We start from the raw sequence: 23,883 nt of genomic DNA, 5'->3' as shown, positions 1-23,883 counted from the left end.
TTTTAGAAATTGTATCAGCCATCCAAATCCCATCTTATTAGCAGTGGATTTATGGGTAATTGTTGCAGCTTGCTCAGGATTCAAAGATTTAGAAGAATGTCCTCCAAAGTTAGCTCCTCAGAAGCTGTTTCCTACTTGTGAATTTGGGAGCACAAATGTGGTTAGTTTGCGTTAGCTATGTCTTAATATCATGGGAGGATGTGAGCAGCAGTTAGGTTTAAGTAACTGCTTTTTGCACTGATTTAACATAAAATGGTTGTCTCAAGTTAGTACCTGCCTTCTTTTGTTAGCAGAGGTATGATATAATGTTGCTTTTTTTCTTCTTTTGAGATCTATGTAGTTAGAGACAGAGGTCTGTAATTAATCTTAACATCTGCTGGAATTGACATTTTTGGTGGAAATAATTTAGTAAGGAATTTGTTTTCCCTGTCTTGATGGTGGCTGTTGATGGAAATGGCAATTAACAGTTTGATGGGGATCATCGAACTTCCTTCTGTCTTTATGTCCTATGTGTTATTTGGAAAGGTCTAGAGGCATCATTTAGTAAATACATGCATAAATCAATAAAAATAATGGAGATCTCTAGCCTTCTAGTCAAATACTGCAAGTACAAGGGTGGGGGGAGAGAAGGAAGGAATCCCATAAAAAAACCTTTTAAATGTCAAGTTTAAAGGATACCAACAGGTCTTTAGTCAGCTGAGGATCTGATTTTTTCCCAGAGTGCAGTCAAGGAAAATAATTTTGTTTTAGAGATTTGCTGAAAGAAGGAATGTTTCTTGCCTTTTGAAATGCTGTATTTTGCTTTTTCTCTAAGGACTCAACAAATCTGTTCATCAAAGGCTTTGCTGATCATGTTTCTGTTACTGATGCTGTGCTGGAATAAAAAAGAATCTAAGTATCAAAAATGTGTTGTACAGCAAGTAATAATATTTGCACTGTGCATTTACAATGGTATTAGTGTTGTGGTCACAGTGATGTTCCCTTTTCCTGTTCAAGAATTCTATGGCTATTTTTATTTAATTGAAGAATTATGGGGAAAGAAGGCTATTAGCTTGTCTTCCTGTTAACAGCCAAACATCCCCAATGCCAAGTAAATATTTATAGGTTGATGTTCTTGGTCAGTAATCACATTGGTATCTTAATTCTCTTAAGCTCTCATACATCAGTGTCTCTAGCTGCCTATCACTTTGTTACTGCACCTCCTCTGATTCTTTCTGATGTGAATGCAGTATCTCAGGGGCAGTCATGTATGTCCTGTGTGCAGGAGAACATTAATGTGTGCAAGATTCATCATTCTTTCCTCTATGGAGGTAGCCAGAAGTCACACTGTTTATTTTGGATGTCATGCTACATTGTCAATTGCCCCGATACCTCAGCTTTTCTCAGCTTTACCTTTTTCTAAGTTTTTCTTGGCATGAGAATAATTAAACTGTGAATTACTTCCTGCTGTGGGACTCACTTCTGTTAGTTCACAACTATTTTTTAGGCTCATAGTTCCAATATACATTATTTCCTTTACTTTTTTTTTTCCGGTTATACTTGCAGCATTTCTAAGTTCTGATGCACACTGAAAATGGAATAAGCAATATTATGAAGTTATTTTTAGTATCTTTAGAATAATTTCAATTTGCAGAGACCCTTGGAGGTTGTCTATCCCAGCCTCATGTTCCAGGCAGAATCAACTTCAAAGTTAAATCAGGTTGCTCAGAGCCTGGTCCAGTTGTCTCTGAATATTGCCAAGGACTGACACTCTAAATTCTCTGTGGGCAACCTTGTCCCAGTGATTAACCATTCTATTTGTAACTTTTTAAAAAAATGTCCTGCTGGCATTTCCCTTGCTGCAGCTTAAGTCCATTGTCTTTCAAAGACCAAAGTCTTTGCTGGAACCTCTGTTGCGTAGGTGAAGACAGCCAGCAGCCTATGTGGCGTTCCCTGCCAGTGTCATCCAACCCAGCCCTGCTCCCTCACCCTCCCCTTCCGTGTGATGTGTTCCAGTGCTCTCTGTCATAGCAGGCCCCTGCTGCAGTCTCTCCTCCCTGTCAGTATTTTTCTTTACTGAGCAGCCCAAACCTGAGCAGTTTATTTTGTGCAATTTTCTAGTGAACTTCAGAGTGGCAGTTTTCTAGGAGGGCTTGGAATTTAGTGATTGATATGGCAATTTAAGTAGGATTTTCAACAGACACCTGTTGCTTCTTCTTTCGATTAAGTATTATAAATACATGATTCTGGGTTCTTCAAAGACTTGTGTGTTGAGAGGGAATGGATGTTAAAAACCAGTAGCTCAAAACACAGGCTATTTGAAAGGTAGCAAGTATGTGTATATTTGTGTACTGTTTTGATAACCAGATTCAACCTTTACATTTGGCATAGCTTCTGACTTCTCTCCACTGGCAGGCAGGGCTCTGCCGTAGCTTATAGGTAAAGCTGTGCTTTTGCCTTTGAGAGTTAAAGGCAGTTATTGCCTCTAACACCTTGCTTTGTACTAGAGCCCAGCTTCCTGCCAGTCGTGCTTGTAGAGTCCCTTACATCTGGGTTCCTCTTTGTGAGCGTGCTAAGAGGTAGTAGCTGTATCCATGTTAAGCAGTTCTCATTTTCTCCCTTGGCCAGTATGACTGCTTCAACTGGCACGGCGTTGCAAAGACCATATCTCTGGGTGGTTGGAGTTTTCATCCAAACTTCAGCATATGTGCTGTGTTTTCTTGGTATTGCTGTTCTTTGTAGCTTTGCTGGGCTGCAGTAATGTTTCTGCTGTGGGTGGGAAGATGCAGCAACCTAGGATCTTGTTAAATTACAATGAAATTGTTCTCTCTGAAGATGGTGTGAGAGGCACTCATGTCCGTCATGTCCTTTGCTTGAGTATGGAAAGTAATTTGCTTATGTGGAAGTTCTTAAACTGATGGTCCTTTATCCCACTGTATTTGAAAAGTTTTGAAGGTCTTATAGTCTCTGACCTTGTTTGACAGTATTTCTCACAGTTACCACTGTTTTCACCATGCTCTTATTTGGAATATATATATTTTGCATCAAAGAGGGGTATGCTAATAGCTTGCCATGGAGGAATTTTGCTCAATTACATATTTCTGTATAAAGTTTTTTCAACATAAATCTTGTCTTGTCATCAAGAAAAGATGTATTTGCCATCTTTTCTTTTTCCTGCAGAGCCCATGCTGGATTTGTTTCTTGCATTAGGAAGCATCCGTGCCTGTTGCCGACTAATGGTTCTGAGCTTTTGCAGTAGGAGCCGATCTAATACTATCTCAGAAAGGCAATTTCCAATGAACCTCTGTTTCTTTTTGAGATATTTTTTTGTTATTTTCATACTCAACTGTTGATTTTAAAAAATCTTTTTTTCTATCAGTTGACAGCTTTAGCCTATAGATTTCTGTGCAGTCTGACATTTACCAAAGCCTTTCCTGCTATTTCTCTGCATTTCTACCAAATACAGTGAAGTCATTGAAAAAAGCTTTTGTAGCAATTGAACATGCGCTGTAAGCTTCCATGTGAGAGGAGAGATTGGTTTGACCTTCTTCCTCCTTTAATGTCTTATATGGCTGCAATTGCAAGTCATTTGTTCACTACCAAGCAAACAAAAGATAACTCATGCAGGCGCCAATACTGGGCAGCCACAGCATGTCTAAATAAATGTTGGTACTGTACATTCTTACATTCCCATTTTCTTCTCTGCTGGTGCTATGATAGACTCTGTAATGCAGTAAGAACCTCACTGTTTTCACACATTCTGGAAATGACTGTCTAGTTGTTCCAGACTACCTTATCAGTCATAGTTCCTCAATCTTGGCTTACAGTATGGTTAGAAGATTTCTTTCCTTGTGATGTTGTTTGAAAGCTTGATTTATTTTGTCTAATGCTCTGTGTGGTCTTGTGATCAGAAGAGGGGGATATTGCTGACTTCTTTATCTCATTCCTCAGAGACTCATTGTGGGAGTTAACTGCACTTGTGTCGTTCTCTTGTAGCAGGAGTCTGCAGACAACTGGTATTATTTACCAATTGAGTCTAGAATGTTCCTGTTTTATTCCCGATTTAATTGAAATTATAATATCAAAGGGAATTGTCACAGAAGGGAACTGTCTGAAATCTAATCATGGTCAAATCGTTGAATACAGCTGTGACAGATGAATGCAAAATTTAGTGAAGTACCTATTGTAAGACTGTAAATTAGATGTCTCGTGTAATTGACATATTACTTGGCAATGTGGGTCAAACATTTGCCAATAAATTATTTGTAAGAACTGTTCCCTGAGATACACCTGACAAATCCAAAACATAAATTCTCTCTTCTTGCTGTCCATAAAATGTTTGGGGCAAGATAAAAACATTTGTTCATGGCATTAATTACCCTTAGGAGAATAGCCAGAATATCCACATCTAATGCTTTACTAATATGTATGCTCAAATATGACATGCAAACTAAATTTGAGTTGCTTTCATGTAAAGAAGAATTACTTCAGTGTAGCAAGGTCGTTTCCTTTTTAAATAGAACTGCAGAAACATCAAAGATTTATTTTTTCTCCTAAAATCCATGTACTTTCTTAAACTATTAAATGCCAAATAATCTTGTTCCTTAAAATTAGACTTTGTTTCCTCTGCAAACAAGGCGATGGCAGACATAATGCTCTTTTTAAAAATGGGAATTGTCCATAGCTTAACTAATTTTATGTTAGTGGAGGTATGAAATGTATTGCTAAATTAAACATATATATATCCTGGAATTGATTTTCAGGCTCTGACTTTGTATCCAATAATACTTAGACATATATAGGAACTGTGTTGTGTAACAAAATATTAAAAAATTAAATGTTTGGAGATAACTTCCTGTTCTCTCAGGTTTATTTTGTCAGATGATGTTGACAAATTTTTTTGTGGTCTCTCTGTGTAAAATGGGGATAATGCTTACCTATCTTTCCTTTTGTTCTAAACAACTGGAAAGCATCATACAAAAAGGGATATGTTCTGGTAATGCTAATATAATTTTGCAAGCACAGAGGACTTTCAAAAGTTGAAGATCTGTATCATTGCAGCTTCACAATTGTTACAGAAAAATTGTTTGTATGTTAATATTTCCCAAGACAGTAACCATACTGAAATTGGAGACAAATGTTAGGAGCTAACAGCATATAGTTATGAAAATGTGAGGATGTATTCCTTTATCTGCACTTTCATATTTTCTCAAATTACAGAACATTGAAAAGGCCTTGTGGGAGTTTAACTCCAAAAATAAGTTAAACAGAATTATTTCTAATTTCATTGAAAAGATAAAATGAAAGTGGTGGTATATGAAAAATGCTTTCTCATTTTTGATAGCTTTTGAGGTTTGTGGGTTTTTTTTAAACCACATTTCTAGCTAAAGGACGACAAGAATAGATCAGAAAGATAATTAGAAAGTTAAGTAAGATAAGCACTGGGAAATCCTTTGGATTAATAAACCCTTTAAAATACAATTGTTTTCTTCTTTCCTGTCTGAGTTAGTCCCAAAAGCGATTATTCTAAAACTTTGGAATGTATGTCAGCAATTGACACCAGTCCTGAATGGAATAGAAACTATGAAGATGGGTAAATGCATGAGATTTCATACAATAACACAGTGTGAGTATAGGTTTGACCAGAGATTTCACGGTGCCTGATATAATTTGACTTTTTCACTGTTTGCTTATGCAGTGACTTTGTCCCTGAAAGTTTTGTCGTGATCATAAAACAAGCCAATAGTCTGAACACGTTACTGTGTAATTTTCTCTGAACCATTTCCTTTCCCCAAATGGGGTGCGTTTTCCAAGTATCATAAGTCTGCTCTGGCTGTTTTGCCAAATAGCTTTATCTTATCTGTGACATATGGATTTACTGAATTTAGAGAATTTTGTTTTGCCTTGAAGAAGATGAATTATTAGATTAGAAGATGCACATTTTGAAGCAACTCTCCTACTTTTGTTTCTGTACAAATTGGATAGTTCTTGGTAGCAATTTCAAAAGAAATCGTGTTCTGTGACCTGGGAGGACAGTTTAAAAAAAGAGAGAAGAAAAAGATTCAAAGATGCTTTTTTCAGAAGCTTAAGGGCAGTATCTACTCAAACCTCGTGACACAGGGAGATGTGCCATACTCCTGTAACTTGGGCACCTTGTGTGCCAGTAGCAGTTTTCTAGAAATGTGTTTATAATTAAAATATGTATTGCTCAGAACATGTAAAAAACAGCATGATGCAGTGCTGGCCGCAAGAGTAACTCATATTGGAGAAATGTCTAAAAAACTCAAATGCTAGGGAACATCCACCACAGCATATGAAACACCAGAATGTAAACGCTATAGCTATAGGATTTGCGTGGAGTGTCACTGTGTGGTTGTGAGCTGGTGTGGTTAATTTGCTCTGTCCAACCCGCAGCGCTAAGTGACTTGACGAAGGGTGGGACTCATTCTCACAACATCTGTAGCAAGCTACATGACTCATGGAAGCATTTGCAATTAGATGAGAATATTTGATAAAAGCTGGTTATAAAACCCGCTACAGAAGCACCATAAAGCTGCCAAGCTGAATATAAGGCATACGTTAAATATGAATGATAAGGAAGCATGAAATTATCCTCTGTTTCATACTGTTATATGCAGAGAAAAATATGGGTGGCTGCTTCTGTTATTTAATGTAAGCATGGCAGCAAATCTTGTGTAATTTGAAAGTGTATAATAGAACTTGGGGGCCTGTGCAAATGAGCAGAGAATAGGGTACTATGTATGCTTCTAAACACAGTAGCAAGATTAGAATACTTCAGGAGAACAAGGTTGTTAGATATAGGAAATGTACACTAGAATAATCAATCCTAATATCATAAATCTTAATATTCTGAAAGTGTAGTATATGTCCTCATTTCCACCAAGGGAGAAAAAAACTGATGGGAGTGATTTAAAATGGCATCGTATGATAGGTCATACGATGTCTCATCTGGAGTACTGCCTGGTTTGTTTGTATTTTTTGTTTTTGGTGTTTTTTTTCCACTGTCAAAGTCCCAGTTGTTTTTTGCTAAGATAACTGCGTTTCAGTGGTTACTGCTAAGGAAATAAAAAGAAACACCAAAACAAAAAAAGTGATGTACACAGAAGATTTGTCATAGCAAATGCATCAAAAATGTTAGAAACAACTTCAATGGGCTTTTTTTTGTTGGGCTGTTCAGTTACTGGAGATTGCAGACAGGTCAGGAACTTAGGCTGACAAAAGCATACATTTTTTGGAGCACAAAGCACACATGGGAATTAGGGCTGAAGATGCACCTTGCTTCTGTTCTTTTCTACAAAGAGTAGAATGAAATTACCTAAAAACCAGTGTTAAAAATAAACCCAGGGCACAGGAAGGGGGGTGTGGTGCAGTCCCTGTGGCCAAGGGGCAGCCTTTCTCTCTGGAAAACCAAATGGCCCAGGGGAGCTAGCCCCAGAAAAGCGGCCCTCAGCCTGCCCCAACCCTCCTCCTTGTCCATGTGAGGGCATCTTCCAGGCCGCTCCCAACACAGCCACCTTTGGCCACATGTGGGCCACTCCATCACAGAGGCTTGCTGAGGTCACAGTGGCCACCACTGCCCCGCCTTTGCTGCGGGCCCTATAAAACAGGCCCCCTGCAGCTGGCCCAGCATTTGCTGAGCATCTAGGCCCTCTGACTGCCAACTTGCGCGGCACGAAGAAGACTAGAAGAGCAAGGCGAGCAGCAGGCCTCCTTGGTGTGCGAGGACAGCGATGCAGTCCAGTGAGGCACCAAGAAGGAATGCACCTGACCAGAAGGGGATGTGTCGTGGGCGGAGGGATAGCGCTGGTGGCACAAGAGATACCAGTGCCCAAGGGACCTCTGGCGCCCAGCCCACAGACAGATACAGGCGGTATCATTGGCACCACAGTGATGCGGGGAACAGGCTGGCCCCTCAAACACCCAGCGACAGGGGGCCTGGGCCTTACCATAGGAGCAACGGTGACGTGGGGTGAAGGCAGGAGCATCAGACAGACAGCTGCAGGGAGCAGAGGTGTGCCCATAGTCCAGAGCACAGTGCGGGACCCAGTAATGGCCATAAACCAGACAGCAGCGTCGGACCCATGCATGAAAATCAACCCAACAGTGGCATGGGACTGAGGCATGGAACTGGATGACTCCCTGGTTCAGCACCCTGGCCTAAGAACATTCCGGACAGAAGGCATCCCTTTTGGGCAATCCCAGGCAAGGACTGGCTTAGCCTTCTGCCCAACAGCGTGGAGCCTATGGAGCTGGATCCACCAGATGTGGAGGAACGGATGGAAGTGAATCCACCTCTGCCAGAACAGACCTGGGACTACTGCAGCATGTCTTTGTGCTCTGCCATCCAAGAGCACCAACAGCATCGCAGGAGTGCCTGGTGAGCCCCTTACTTGTTGCTCAGGCTCCATCACAAGCATTAGCTTGGAGCCACCAAACACCATGGACATCCCACAGGCTTGCTTGCAAAAAGTCCCGGCAATAAACAGCTCTTGCCGATTCTCAGGGGTTGTGTGAATGCTTCTTTTTTTTTTTTTTTTTTTTTCTTTTTTGGGGTGGGGAGGGGAATGGGCTAAAGTTGCGCCAGGGGAGGTTTAGTTTGGATATCAGGAAGAACTGCTTTACCGAAAGGGTTGTTAGGCATTGGAATTAGCTGCCCAGGGAAGTGGTTGAGTCACCATCCCTGGAGGTCTTCAAAAGACATTTAGATGTTGAGCTTAGTGATATGGTTTAGCGGAGGACTTGTTAGTGTTAGGTCAGAGGTTGGACTAGGTGATCTTGGAGGTCTCTTCCAACCTAGATGATCCTGTGATTCTGAACAATTTTATTTCTTAGGTATATCCAATAGCTACTAAATACAATAAACAGGCTGTTTTCCTTCTTAAGCACAGGTTTAAAAAAAAAAAAAAAAGCAGTTAAGAGAAAACTGTTGAGAACCAGTTCATCATGCTGCTTTGTGTGTAAGATAGCAGAAGAAAAATAGTACCAGATGTGTAGCTGGCTAGGCGAGGCAGAAGAACATGGTTCCTACTGTCTTTACATGTTTTTTCTTCCTGGGTAGTCGTTTGGGTTTGCAGCTAAAGTAGTTCTGGAAACGTTGTCTTCTTCCTGTCATTGTACATAAAAGATTGTTTTCTTGTCATTTTTAGACAGGCCCAGCTCCCTCAGCCTTTCTTCATATGAGAGATGCTCCAGTCATTTCATCATTTTAGTAATCCTTTGCTGGACTTGCTCTGGGAGCTCCATGTCTCTCTTGTACCAGGGAGCCCAGATCTGGGCACAGCATTCCAGGTGAGGCCTCACCTGGGCTGAGGAGAGGGTAAGGATAGAAGACAATCCCATCGTAGAAGACAATCAGGTTGATTAAGGCTGATTTCCCTTTCGCAGATCCATGCTGACTACTCCTGATCACCTTCTTGTCTTCCACAAGCTTAGAAATGGCCTCCAGGATGAGCTGTTCCATCACCTTTCCAGGGACTGAGGTGAGGCTGACTGGCCTGTAGTTTCCTGGATCCTCTTTCATGCCCTTTTTGAAGACTGGGGTGACATTGGCTTAAGCTCCTCTCCTGACTGCCATAACCTTTCAAAGATGATCAAGGGTGGCCTAGCAGCGATGTGTGCCATCTCCCTCACTGCTCATGGGTACCTCCCATCAGGGCCTATGCACTTGTGAATGTCAGGTTTGCCTAAATGGTCTCTGAACTGATCCTCGGCAACCAAGGGAAGGTTTTTCTTTCTCCAGACTTCCTTCCTGCTTTCCTGGGTCAGGAATTCTTGAGGGCTGGCCTTGACAGTACAGAGTGAAGCAAGGAAGGCATTCAGCATCTCTGCCTTCTCTGTACACCGTTTCCAGGGTCCTCTCCCCATTCAGTAGTGGGCCCACATTTTCCCTCATTTGCCTTCTGTTATTGATGTGTACAGTAATGCGTAACCTAAGTGTACCTGTCACAAGAGGACCAACGCTATCTGATGGCCCATCTTGGGGCTGCTTGGAGAGAGCAGCCTAATCATAATGCCTATGTGCAGAACTACACGGGTGGGGCAGAAGGTAGTTAGGTGGGAGCAAATATGCTGAATCCCAGTTAAATAGGGCCGCTTCTGCCTCTGATGATTGGGAGTTAGTGGCAGAATAAATTCCCTTTTACATGGAGGAGACATGGCAGTGATTAAGAAGTGCCTGAACAAGAAAGGTGCATGTGGCTAGGCTCTTGCAGTGCGGCATTACCTCTGCAATTTGTGCTTCTCTGTGGGCATCTGTGGTAGCTCATAGTCCAGATGGAAGGTCTCTAGGTAAGTCTGGGGGACCACAGTAGGAGTGGTTCTACTTTTGCTTGTTGCTACTTAATCACCTAGTCAGTGTTAAATATGAACTTAAACTGTGATTCTCTTGCTTCAGTATTGTATTGTGCAGTGAAAACATAGCTGGGAATCCGTTCTCATCTTGTACCTTCACATTCATAGTCCTGATCTGCAGTGCTGCCCAACACTTGCTGAATGTGCTGTAGCTTATACAAACGGGCCATCAGTGGCATTTGCATTTTCTGAAATTAAGGCCTCATGTTCCTGTAGTAGCAAGAGAAACTATCGTGTTTGGTTTTGGGGAAGGCATTCCTCATAAAATTAAAATGCAAATGAGCAATAATAACAGATGGGGTTCTACACTATCATGAAAGGAAGGCAATTTTCCCAGAGAATGAAAACTGCCAAAGGGCTATAACAGTACAATTATCTTGCATTAGGTATCCTTCTTCCATAAGATAATGGCATTCTGTCTTTTGATGTCTTCTGGTAAGATCAATCAGTCTTTTAATTTAACACTGAAGTTGCAAGCAAACTAAAATTTAACCACATCAGTTATTAGTGATATAACTCGCTATGTGTGTTGCAATCCTGGGCCCATTGTCTGTTAGCTTCAATGAGAAACAACTGGTTGTGAGTGGTTAGCCTAGCTGTTAGTGAGTCTTCCTTTTGGAATACAAGTAGTTAAGCTGGTGTTGTATTTTGGAAACCATCTGCCAAAAACACATAGTAGGACTTCTAAGGAAAAAAAAAAAATATATATATATATATATTCAAACTTGGGTTGTTAGCCTTCAGCAGCCACAAAGTCTTACAGACTTTAATAAGGTTGAATTTTCTTTATTTTTGTAATTCCTTGAGCCTTCTTGCTAACTTGGGGGGGGGGGGGGGGGGGGAGGGGCATATGTAGGAAGATGCTTAAGATGTTAGAAATAAAAGATCGGGATTCAGCAAATCATTCAGAAATGTTACTGCTCACAGAATAGAGTTGACTTACAGTTCTCAAGGAGGAAAATGTGTATGGCAAGTTAATGATGAAGTATTTTGATATCTGAGAATGCACATGTGAGTAGCTCTTAAGCTAGCAAGCTTGACTTGTCATCCATCCTTCCTTGCTTACTATTCTGAAGTCAAGTTAACCCTACAGCAAGACTCACAACTCACTTTTGATGTCTTTGTATGTTAAACCTGTGTATGTTTGACCTTTTGACTATGCTGTTCATGCTGTTCATCAGTTATGTCTTTCTGTCATTTCTTTGTCTTTTAAATTATATTTTCTACTTCCCAGCTGACAGCATTGAGAAAATTGAAGCTTTTATATACTATTATATGGGGATTTTCTTTACATCGGAAGAGTTGACTGTATTGGCAGCTGACATTTTTACTGCTGCTAATTTGCTAAAGCTCATGACAATAGGAATTCTTTTAAAACTTTTACGGACTGGAAGTTGGAAGACGGAAAAATTTACGAGGTGTTTTTTTGTTTGTTTTACATGGGAGGGTAACATAAAAATAAAATTAGACCTTGAGTATTTTCATAGTTATGGCTTAAAACTCTGAGGCTTTTATATAGGAAAATATAATAAAACTTACCAAAAAAATCATCAGTTAGTTTCCACTCAGATTATATTAAAGGCAAATGTTTATTCCGTAGTGTTCTTTAATCCCTCATTTTAATTCATGAGTCAAATTTAACTGGAAATTTTAGAATTAAATGAGAGGTCTACGGATAGTTATTGGCAGATGGCATGTATAGAAGTTATGTAAAGATATTACTGGCAGTCTGCAGAAAAGACAGGTTGCAGTGTGGCTGTGGCAAGAATAAATTAAACTTTTTTTTTTAATTTTAGCTCATTGCATTTCGGAGTGAGAGCTGATATAAGGCTTTTCTATAAACATTTTCTATAGTTCTGTAAAACATGCCTTAAGAAGCAGAGGTACAATCTGATTAAACAGTCATTCCCAATTTAGCAGTGCAGTTTTGCTAAAACAGTATGTTCTGGTGTTACTGATTTTGTTTGCCATTTTCACAGTTGAAGTAGAGCTGAGCGTCTGATGAGTTACATTACAAGCTCCTGCAGCAGGTAATGACAAACCTCATAGCCTGAGGCAGATTTTCATAACCATCCCCCTCATAGTTCTGTAACCTCGCAGTATTGATGTAGTGCTCCAGAAGACTGTTTGTCCTTATTAGAGATATCTCCTGCAGAAAGCCTCACAAAGAGAAATTTAGTCAGCCCCTCCTTAGGGCTTAACTTGTTTATCAACCAAAATCTGAAGTGTCTGTGACCTGATGAACACAGTGAGCACTGTGCTGCGTGATAGTTCAGAGAAGGATGGACAAAAACTTCACTGAGCATTTACATGGCTACCTTAGCTACATTTCTGAGGCTTTCCTCTTTTAGTGTATTTACATCTGCCTCTTTCAAGTGTATATGTATACAAAGATAGGTGAAGAGAAGTAAGTGAAAGAATTCTTAAGACAATTAAGACTTTACTAGGATATTACTTAGACCCTACTTTTGGATTCAGTGCTTCATCACTGTTAAGTCTGTAATACTCAGATGCAATCTAAAATGTACTTTAAGACATCTGGAATTCAAATGTCCAAAAAATGGATGTTTCAGGTATCCTATGTTAAAACGGGTTCATGTTTTCTGCTTATACTAGATACCCTAATGAAGAAAATATATAGTAAGGCTTACTTTAAACTTCTTTAGACTGAGAACCAAGTCTCCACTGCAGCCATATTGCATGCCCTGGCTTTCCATTTATAAAAGTAGACGAATAGAATACAGTGTGAGAGTAAGTATGTTGAAGTCACGTTTAGTGACTTCTTAATAGGTGCAGACATCTCAGTTTAGGATCTGCTGAGCAGCATCTACTCACTTCTTCTTTTTGACATTATTTATTTTTAGGCTCTTTTTATTATTTAATTCTAATACTGCTTGATATGTTATCTTTCATATTTGTCAGCTTGAGAAACTTCAAATGATAGATGAAGAGTTACGTGAACTGTGTGTATATTTCACAAATAATCTCACTGAACAGAATTTCTGCTGGTTGAGTTAATCTCAGCCTGAGTAGCTGATAGAACAAAATAGTAAGTGATGCCCCTAAACAGACACTCCTGAGGATTTAAGACAGGTCATTTTTCATTATGTAGAAGAAATTCATGTCACAGAGTACCATCTCCCAACGTGTTTGTTTTTCTGATATGCAATGGACAACAGTTCTGTTACACAGTGACGTCTGTTTTGCTATTACTTTCTTTTTGGTGCTGACATATCTAATATCTGGTTATATAACATAATCAGCCTGATAAAACAGAAGTAGAAAGTGTATTCTGCCTTGATATGCTTTCCTGTTTGGCAGCTGTTATGTGCATTCCTGCGACTGGGAATAATTGAACTTTGATAGGATGGTGTGTGATCTTGCATGGCACTGTACATCCACTGTGGTAAAAATGGCACAGTTACTATGGTGGTGAGACTGGTGTTCAGCTGAAGGCCTTACAAGGGTTCCAACACTGTGTCTTGTCATAGAGATCAGTTTTATTTTTCATGTGAATACAAATTCCATGTAGTGTTGAATAATTACTACCCTTATATTGTTTAAATTCATCATTCAAAAAGTAATTTTTAACTTTCACACTTTAAAGCAAAAATTTAGCTGAATAAATGGGAACAGCTCTTTTTAATGAATTTTCCTGCCTCACTGAAGACAGGGTATAGAAGATGGAATAAATGTTGCCTGTCTTCCTCTATCATTACAACAGGTATTTGTACCAGTGTTTGTCAAGCCAGTGCTCATGCATAAGTGAGAAATGAATGCAGTCTCTGTACTTCATCCTGATCTGCAGACTTGCCAACGGGAAATAAGAGATGTGAAGCTACCAGTTTTCCAGTGTACTGGATTGTGGAGCTGTGCTAAGGGGTCAGTTCCAGCTGCTCACAGATAGAGGGTGGGAGGGAATCGAAAGACTACGGCAATACAGGCACACAGTGCTCGTTAAAAAGAGCAGATGTCTACAGAGTCTGGAAGGTGTGAATGGGCTTCAGGGAACTGCTGTGTAACATAATGAGTAGTGAATTAAGGATAAACTTTGGAGGGTCTGGTGGAGTTAAGAACGAGGAAGAAATTCCTGTGAAGTTGGTGCATGTGTTTTGATTTGAAGAGTGAGCAATTATTCATATGTCAAATATGTTTCCTCAGTTTTCCACAAGGAGAATTCAGGTTCTTCAGGAAATATTAGGAACGACTCATTAGGAACAGTGGAAGAGTGTTGGAAATACTGCATCCATTGTAATGTCATGTCATATGAAAAGTTCTTGAAAAGAATAACTGATGGAGATGGACTAAATAAAATTTAAAAATTTTCCAAAAGCATAATGTAGAAAAATGTTTTCACTAAACGAAGAAATTGCTATCTCAAAACAGCTTAAAAAACAGTCCCATCTTACAGGAGCATATAAATTAATTTACATCAAATTTAACACTTGTATATTCATAAAGGACATTCTTTAAAAAGCTTAGCACAATTTTATGCATCCTTGAGCTGTTGTTTAGATGTTAGGTTATTTAGAATATATAGATCATATCAGTAATAAATTCACCAATCTCAGCCTCATTTTAACAATTGAGAGGTGAAGTAGCACCAGGAGACTGAGAAGAGGTAACTAAGGTGCTAATTCAGTAACCCAAATATGCACTCATTACCACATTTCTGTTAAACTACGTGCATTTGCTGCTGTTCTTATGTCTAGCAAAATAATGAGGTAAATACTAAAAATAGAAGGTTAAGAAGTGAGGTTTGATACAGAGATAGCAGTAGTTATTTAACAAATGCAGGAAATCCTTTACTTTCAATTTTTTTAAAAAGTTAAGTATATATCACTACTTCTGCTTAAATTTGTATGAGCACAAAGGCACTTCTATTCAGCTGTGATAAGGCATTGTGCCATGTCCAGATTTTGAAGATTTGAGCTAAGTTTAGGGTGGTTATTAAGCAGCATGAGATGTTGCCTTCTGATGCATTCCAGTATGAAAGGATTGAGTTCCACTCAGAACTGCATTTACAGTGTTGTATCACAGTACATACACAGTTCCTTGTAATTTCTTTCCTGATGTCTTTGACTCAACTAGACGTTTCCTTTTAGCTTTAATCTTAATTGTCCAAAAGCTTTTTATTGAACCAGAGGATTTTTTTTTTCCAACAGATGGTAATGAATGTAATGCAAGCAAATATAACTGAGTGGGTTGAGAGAGAGATGCTTTATATTAAGAAAGTCAAAGGATACTCAAAGGATAATAATGTTAAATAGCAAATACTCGTATTTTATCTGTTGGTGAAATACAGTCAGGATTAAAGCAGAATGAACAAAAACTGAGATTACCAACGGCATGTAGTAGTTATTGAAATGGAACCATAAGATAGTAAAGTATTTCATGTGTATCAGTTCAGTATAAAGCACAGATCAGATGGATTCACTGAGGAAATGAAATGAGTCTGCACAATGAGAAAAGCTACAAGAAGGGGAAGAAAGTGCAAAATATGAGCTCATTCGTGTATCCTTTCTAAACTCTCAGAACTCTCTTAATAAATCTCCCCAACTTCCAAGCACATCAATTGGCGTGCTGTGCACTTATACTAGGAGACCTAATAAATGCGGTGATTTGTCATAATATACTTGCACGGTTAGTGCAAAAAAAGAGTTATATTTTCTATTAGCATTTTATTCTTGTAAGTCTTGTAATCCACTTACACTTTATGTACAATTTATATTGCAGTTCATTTGCTCCAGAAAGTGATACATCTGTATTGGAAAATGACAGTTTTGCATTTTTCAGAGAACTGCTCTGGATGACAAGTTGTCTTTTCATCTCTGTGTCACATTAAGTCACTGCTTCACCAAAAATATTTTATTGCTGTACAAACTTATGTTGGCTTTCCTATTCGGATCCTTTCATCTTCTCTTTCTTCTCCTTTCTGTCAGTGACAAAAGCTTAACTTCAAAATACTCATATGAATATACTTCGCACTTAAAATGTTTAAAAAATAAGTATTATAAAAATGCTTTTCTGCTTTACTTTTTCCGTGTTTAATGTGGAAATAATAACTTTGTGTGTTAAAAATGGTTTGGATATCTTCTGTAAAAAAATTTATAAAGCTTCAAATTAAGAAGCTTTCAGTTTAACTTCCTTGATTATTTACCAGTGTTTTATGGATGTATATAGGAATATTTTAACGGTAATGTTATGAGAACAAAACATTTTCATATTAAGCTATCTGAAAGAGTTCTCAGTGGTTTTGATTTTTAATGAAAACGTCTGTGCCTTCCTGTCAGGCTGGAAAGAGTCATTGAATTTGTTGAATTTTTACAAGTAAAAACAGTGTTTGCTTCATGATATTTTATATCCTAAAATTACACTGTGCTGTTTGTTCCTTAGCCATTGTCTCTTAATTGTTCTGTTAGAGAGGCATGTATCTCTCGTTTCTACTCATGTTCACACCAATAACATATAGCACCTCCAAGCAAGGCCAGCTTTTTCAGAAACAGAGGGACAGACTAGTGTGTAAGCCATAATTTGCTGTTTGGGGCAAACAGTATCCTGAAATAACAGCTATAAAGATTTCATGCAACAAATGGGGAAAGACTTTTAAGATATATTTACTTATTTCTTAATATTTACTGCAGCAGCAGATGAAGAAATCTGGACATTTTTATCTTGAAATATGTTTGGCATGCATTTTACCTAGTTAGTGGTATGTGTCCTTCGTTACATGATTTCAAGTGCAGTCCAATGGAAGCTTGCCCTTCAGCCATTACAGACTAGAGGAGTCTTTTGCAAATGGACATCAACTAATTGACTAATCCATGCTCTTGTCTTGCTAGGACAAAAGTTATTTTTGTTTGTTGGGGTTTATTTTTTTTGGCTACTGGTTTCACCTGGTGAGAAGCTTTTCACAAATCCAGGCCTAATTCACTGACTAGCTTCAAGTTTTCTCATTGGGCGCAAAACTGGTGTGAATGTAACAGCTGAAGACGAACTGTTCTCCGCTTCTGATTTGTGTCTTAATGGCCAAAGCAGAAAGCAAAGGACGTAGAGCCTTAGGTTCAGGATCACCTGATCCATAGAAAGAATGTCAACTGGGATCTTCTGTCTCTTTGAAGAGTAGATTGGCAAACAGATTCCACTGCAGGTTGGTTATGATCTCACATGTTGCAGCAGTTTCACATGGTATATTTAAGTGTTCACTGAAGCAGTGATAGGAACCCCAGAGGTATCCCAGGAACTCATATCATTAAACATCTCCAGTGAGCTGGACAATGATGCAGGATATAATTTCAGCAAATGTGCGACTGATCCTAATCTGGGTGGGAAGCAGCTCACATGGTGAATGGCACTCCCCCATCCACAGGGACCTGGTGACTTGGACAACTAGACCAAGAATAGATCCATAGATTTACTTGCTGCTCTCTGCTCTTCTCTTAGGCTTGTAGTTTGAATTTGCTTAGGCTCATGAAGTTGCATTCTGAAGTGAAGCTTGGTATTTGTGTTAGTCTCATAACCATAATACTTATTTTCAGTACCTTGTGTTTATCAGTTTGATTTCTTGGGGCAGAAGGTAGCTTTACCTCAAAAAGGGCTCTTGTGTGCTCTTGTGTGTCACAGCATACATGGTAAGCAGTGAAAGAAGGCAGCCTAAGCTGCACCAGCACATGAAGGCCTGGACAGCAGCTGTATCTTGTGTTGGTGCTGGCAGATAAAAATGTGTGTGGGAGGGGGAATTACTTCTGGTAACAATTTGTCTTTTCTGTTCCCTTTTCTCCCTTATGCATGTCTTTTTGCCTGATTCAGTTTGTTTGAGAGGACTACAGTTAAGTAAACAAATGAAAACTATTGTGAAGGGTCTTATGAGGAATATTGATTTTTTTCCCATCAAATACATAACTTTCTGTATAAAAACACTTTTTAGAAGTTTTGCTCAGATGGTTCACTCTTACAATCGTGAAAGAGCTACTGTTGTTACATTGAGTGGCCCATAACTTTCATAGAGTCTTAAGGACAGAAAGGCAATGTGGTTTTTGTTCCAAAACTCCTGGAGTATTATTGTCAGCTTCTTCATGAAAAAGCAGCATAAAGTAAGAAGTGCTGCTCTGAATCAAGGTAATTTCCTAATATGAGCTCTCTAGAACAGAATTGGTTATGTTTGGAATAATAATTCATGCATTAGAAGTAGCAAATTAATTATGATGTACTTGTGTGGTACGAACTCTTGTGTTTGTCGCCTTAATTGCTAAATAGTTAAATTTGTAGACGGAGGAAAAGAAACAGGGAAATGGCCTTACAGAGATAATTAAACAAAAAAAACAAAGCCTGTAGCAGTGTTCTGTAGAAATTCATTTAAAAAACAGTCATTTTATGTTTAGTTGGGGGCAATACTACTTTCACTTTTCTCTGAATACAATTAATTTATGGCCAGCACTTCCTGCTCTAGATAAACTGTCTCTGTTTCAGCTACATGTGACTTTAAACAGGTGGCACATGAGCCCTGGCTGTGGGATAGACCCGTGCTTTCAGATCAGCTGCTGGATTGCATGCAGGTGTGCGTGGAGTCTGGTAGCTGAGGAGGGTGATGAGAAGAGCTTTGCTAAGATACCTCAGGAAGTTTTCCATAAAACATTCTGGGCTTAACGTGAGATAAGACAGTGTTAGTGATACTTACACTTATTAATTAGGGGAGTAAATGTGTTGTGCTATTAAGAGCTATTTTTATCTCAATACTTTATCTCAATAAGGAGTATTACTGCTTTAGGACCTGATGATAACTGTTCTGAATACCAGCAGGGAAGGATATTCAGCAAAGACAAAATATTTGTATCAACAGAAACTGGCTAAGTGCTGTTCTGGTGAGTGTTAATGTGCTTCAAGGTCACTCACACTGTTAGCATCCTGATGCACTAGCAATAAACTGCGTGGGTACAGTACTTAACGGTACAGTTTCCTTTGTGGTCTCATTAACATAGATATGGGGCTTACTTAAAACTATGTGATGCTTGTATGTAGTCTGCAAGTGCTATTCGCCTTGATTACAGGTATAAACCCATGACATTGCTAATATTGCTGAGAGGGTGAGATAAGGCATTAACATATTACAATATATATGTGGTAAAATGGATTGGAATCTTGTCTTTGCCTTTCCTTTACGTAGGTTTCCTCTCAAAAAAATGTGATCTATCTATTGTTGAAATCAATAGATCTCCCTTCGACAGGAATTATGTCAATTATGCTGATGCTTTCATAAGTGTTTCACTTTTATTCAACTTCTTTGTGTCTTGGCTGCAGTGGAAGAAATTGACTTGGATTTCAATAGCAGTGGTTTTCTAGTTCATTCAAGTTGGACAGTCTTGCCAGGCTGTGCAAGGAGCTTCTGCTTGCTTGTTTGCCCATCTAGTTTGTTGTGAATGTTTAGTGGTTTGCACTCAAACCATGTCTATGGCCTTGGCACTATACTATTACATTTATTCATTTAAAATAGAACACAGAGTTCTGAGAATTTGGGATATCTTTTCTGTGGTGAAATTTACTAATCTATATCCCTAGAATAAGTGATTGTAGTTTTCATTGGGTTCAGGGGGAGTTGAACCTACAAACCTTTTGCTTCTCACGTGTTAGTGAAATTAGTTATATTTGCATTTAAAAATTTGCTTCAACGCTTACTAAAAATAAATAAAACCAAAAGAAAATGAAATTTTCTGAATTATTACTGTATACTAAACGATGCAGCAAGTGGTTAAATATCTTTAAAACTACAGTCAGCACAGTGAATATTATTTGTAGAGAGAACCCACTGTATTTCCAGTGTTGTAAGTTTCCATGTTGATGTAGTAATACTTGCAGAGGAACATTCCCTTTCTAATTTCAGTTGTGTGATTTAAAATCCATCTGCTCAGTTGTGTGCTGTTGTCCAATTGAATGCTGCATAATGTGCTATAAAAATCTGAAATAAAATTTTGAGAGAAAAATAAAAAGTGCTATAACATTAGTCATCAGCCTTGAGCATGTAATTCAAATAAACTTGAATCGCTGGCGTAAAGTAACATCATTGTTCATAGGGATTATTTCATTAAGTCTAACTCACAAGGAGAAACCTTGAGATGCTTTCCTGAGTCATCTTTTGTCATTTTCTTGACCTAGATGGAGCCTTATAAGCACCATAGGCTGTGATCTTTGTATTGTATTTATGCTCTCGATACTACAGTCTTTCAGAAATTATATTTATTAGAGATACTATATTCTACACATATATTTTGATAGTCAGCTATTGTTAACTTATTTTAAAGTTTGTGATGTCAACGTTTAAAGTGTATTTCAAGAATATAAATTCCATATTCCTCGTAGCCGTGACAGCTAAGAACCAGCTCATTCCATTGTGTCAGATACTTGTATTTGAAATGAGTCACTCAGTCTGGTGGTATTTAAATGGATCTTGAAATACTGCTTCTGGGAACACTTCCTGTCCATAAATAACCACAGTCACGTGGTAACTATAGTATTTATTGTCTTATAGGTCTGTAAACTATATGCCAATATACTACTCATTTCTACTCAAGTAGAGAATTTTGTAATTGTGAAAATACATCCAGCTTATACTAATAAGTTTTTCTTTGGAAATGTTAATGTAACTAACTGTAGAAAGGATCTCTAGAGACTGAATACTCCAGAAGCCACCAGTTAATTCAGAAGAAAATAATTATTCTGACACTATGCAGATTAAAAATAAATGTAGCTTTTGTATGGGATTATTAACAACAAAACGGTTGATTTTTAAAATATGCAAATTTAAAAGATTTTTTAACTGAAATACGTTTAACTCCAAATCTCTATGCTAAATGCAGAGAATACTTCAGTAGTTAAAATTTGGCAAATACAAATCTAACCTTGAACTGTTTTTTTTTTAATCTTCTTTCAGGTCACTTAGCTCATGAGAACACAACCTCTTCTCAGGACGTATCATGACATGGTGACAAAGGTCAGTTCTTAGGGAACACAAGGATCTACGTTCCAGCCAAGACAGAGGTAGATGTAAGGCTTGTCTTTTGTTTTGAGTAATTTATGAAGGTATATCTAATATCCTGTACTGACAGATGCATGGTCGCGCTTATTCATGACCTCATTTGCTCTCTCAAATTCAGTGTAATTCTAGGTGTTATGACATAACTTTCAAAAAATCTCTTAATAAGGCTTTATTTTAAAATAACTTGAATTTATATTTTTTGGCAACTTGCAATGCTTTACAATTTTAGTAAAAACAGCAGCACCAAGAACAAACAGAACTGACTACAGATGCACCAATGAATTACATCCATTGAACTTGAGTTTCATTTCCCACCATTTCATATACTAGTATCCAGAGAGCCTTTAAATTAAATAGCAGGTGGCAGCTACAGGCCCTGGGAGAATCACTGCAATTTTGCATAAATACAATCCTAAAGCATCTGGGAAGTTTTCAGACTGTATGAGACTTAGTTCTAAAAGAAAATCTGATTATTTATATTTCACTCTTTAATGATGACAAGTTGGTATAAATTGTAAAAGGAGCATAAAGTTTTTCCTTGACAAGACATACTGTAGTTATACTATGGAGGGTAATACTTTGTTGTGTCATGTCTGTTCTCACACCATAGAGTTACACTTTTTCAGTGGAATTTTCCACATATCCACAGTACTGATGAACAATTATACATTTCTTGTGTAAACTATGGCCATAATATTTAATGGATTATTAGAAAAGAAGTGATTTTTTTTAAATACCAGCTTTTTCTTTTGAATTGGCTATTCATTGGGGATTGCAGTTGGGGACTAAGCAATCTTGATAGTAAACCCTCCTCCTGAGATGGGAAAGGATCCACAATGTCTGGGAGTCTGTCCTACTGAAGTGACACTGAGTCCTAGTGAATATGGCTGATTTGATTGTGGGTTGCTGGAAGCAGGTTTTCTGTAGGGCAAATCACCAATGTTGATCTGCCAGCCATTCTCTTCTGTGCAGGAAACTGTGCAGCTGGAGAGCCTTTATGTTCCTGTTCTTCCTGCTGCTGTGGTTGGGAAGGAAGACAGCTTTGGACAGTCCTGTGCTAAATCTGCTTGTCATGGCTTTGTATCAGATAAAGTGTTTTTGTATTTTAAAACAGTGTACCCATCAAACAAAAAAACTTAGAAAATGTTTAGTTTTCCCAGTGCAAAAGAACCCTATTTATAGCAACAGTTCAAAACATTTAATATACTTTCCAATTACCTATCATCTCTCAGTTATCTGAGGTAACAGAGGTTGAGAATGGGAGAGAAATTCAGTGTAGTACAAATTATATATAAATTAGGGTTATAAGAATATATTCAGTAAGGTCATTTTTGAAATGCTTGTAAGGAGTTTTCTGTGGAGAGTACGTGTGGGCAGCTCAAACAGGAGAAAGCAGAACAGAGCCTGATGCAAATGGTTTCCCTAGCGTGCTGAGGAGCAGAGAGGCAGTGCAAAGGAAAGGCCAGCTTCATCCACTGTGCTAATGATCATCCGTGTACACATGAGAATGGGCTGTAGTTCCAACTATAGCATCAGGCGGGCAGAGGTAGTCACAAGTTGTAAGTACTGCTGAAACACTAAACCTAGCATAGAAGAGGATTGACGCAAACTAAAAAGTGAATAGATCTTCCTAATCATAAAGCTATTGCTGCGGCTGCCACAGAAGCAAAATCTCTATTTCAGTTGTGTGTCATTATGTCTGCTCCACTGCAGTTCTGACTATAACGTGTGCCAAAGGCATGCTTCTGTCTTTTAAGTGGATTATAGGAAAGGTTAGAGAGCTCAGAACTGCACGCAGTTGTTTTTTTTTTCTGTCGCTCAGGAACAAACACTACATATTCCCCATGTCAGTCTCTTATATGTAGTTTCTTCTTCAAGTAATCAAAAAAGTACATTTAAAGCTCACTGAAATATATTGAAGAAGTCCAGAGATGCAAGAAAGAGCCGTCTGTTTTCATCATCAGGGGATTTTGTTGCTGTCAGGAAGGCTAAATGTGCTAAAGGCCACATATTGTCTTCATACACAATGTCTCCACACTGGAATCCAGGGATAATGTAAATGAGATGAGACAGTGGTTTCACTTAAGAAAGGAAAAAAAAAAAAAAAAAAAGTCCAGTACTGAATGTGCAATTAAAAAAAAAATGTTTAAATGAACAAGTGACTTAACTGTGCTGGCAATCACTGACATATATTGATAATTATCCCCTTCAGGTATATACCCTTTGTAATAACTAGTCTTATGTGTTTGCTGACAGATTTCATTGTCTCTTCCTATTCAGTTTAATGCACTACATCATCTTGAAAACACTCAAATGTAAACATCTGTGCTTTCTCACTTGGAAAGGTATCTGGTCTAATTACAGCCTATATGCTACTTCCTTGCACTACGTTTTTCTGAAGAGTCATTTTCTGAAGAGTTGTACATGCACGGGTATATACCATTTTCTGAATAATAAATAAGAAAGGGAAATAACTGTTCCCAGTAAGTCAAAGTGTATTTTTA

At 38.3% G+C, this 23,883-nt stretch overlaps 1 long non-coding RNA gene across 3 annotated transcripts in view; it reads left to right on the top strand.

Annotated features, from left to right (window-relative positions):
- The window catches only part of LOC121076069, a 130,831-nt gene that overhangs the window by 28,430 nt on the left and 78,518 nt on the right, over positions 1-23,883 (top strand). For 2 of the 3 annotated variants that reach the window (XR_005823315.1, XR_005823314.1), the window contains exon 3: positions 21,275-21,381. This is a non-coding gene — a long non-coding RNA (uncharacterized LOC121076069). Of the gene's footprint in view, positions 1-19,022; positions 19,212-21,274; positions 21,382-23,883 lie in introns of those variants that run through there. The other variant, XR_005823313.1, reaches the window with a different exon arrangement.

This window comes from Cygnus olor, chromosome 11, assembly GCF_009769625.2.
Source record: "Cygnus olor isolate bCygOlo1 chromosome 11, bCygOlo1.pri.v2, whole genome shotgun sequence".
Classification (NCBI taxonomy): Eukaryota; Metazoa; Chordata; class Aves; order Anseriformes; family Anatidae; genus Cygnus; species Cygnus olor.
The sequence above is the reverse complement of the archived record's forward strand: the minus strand, read 5'-3'. Positions and strand labels throughout refer to the sequence as shown.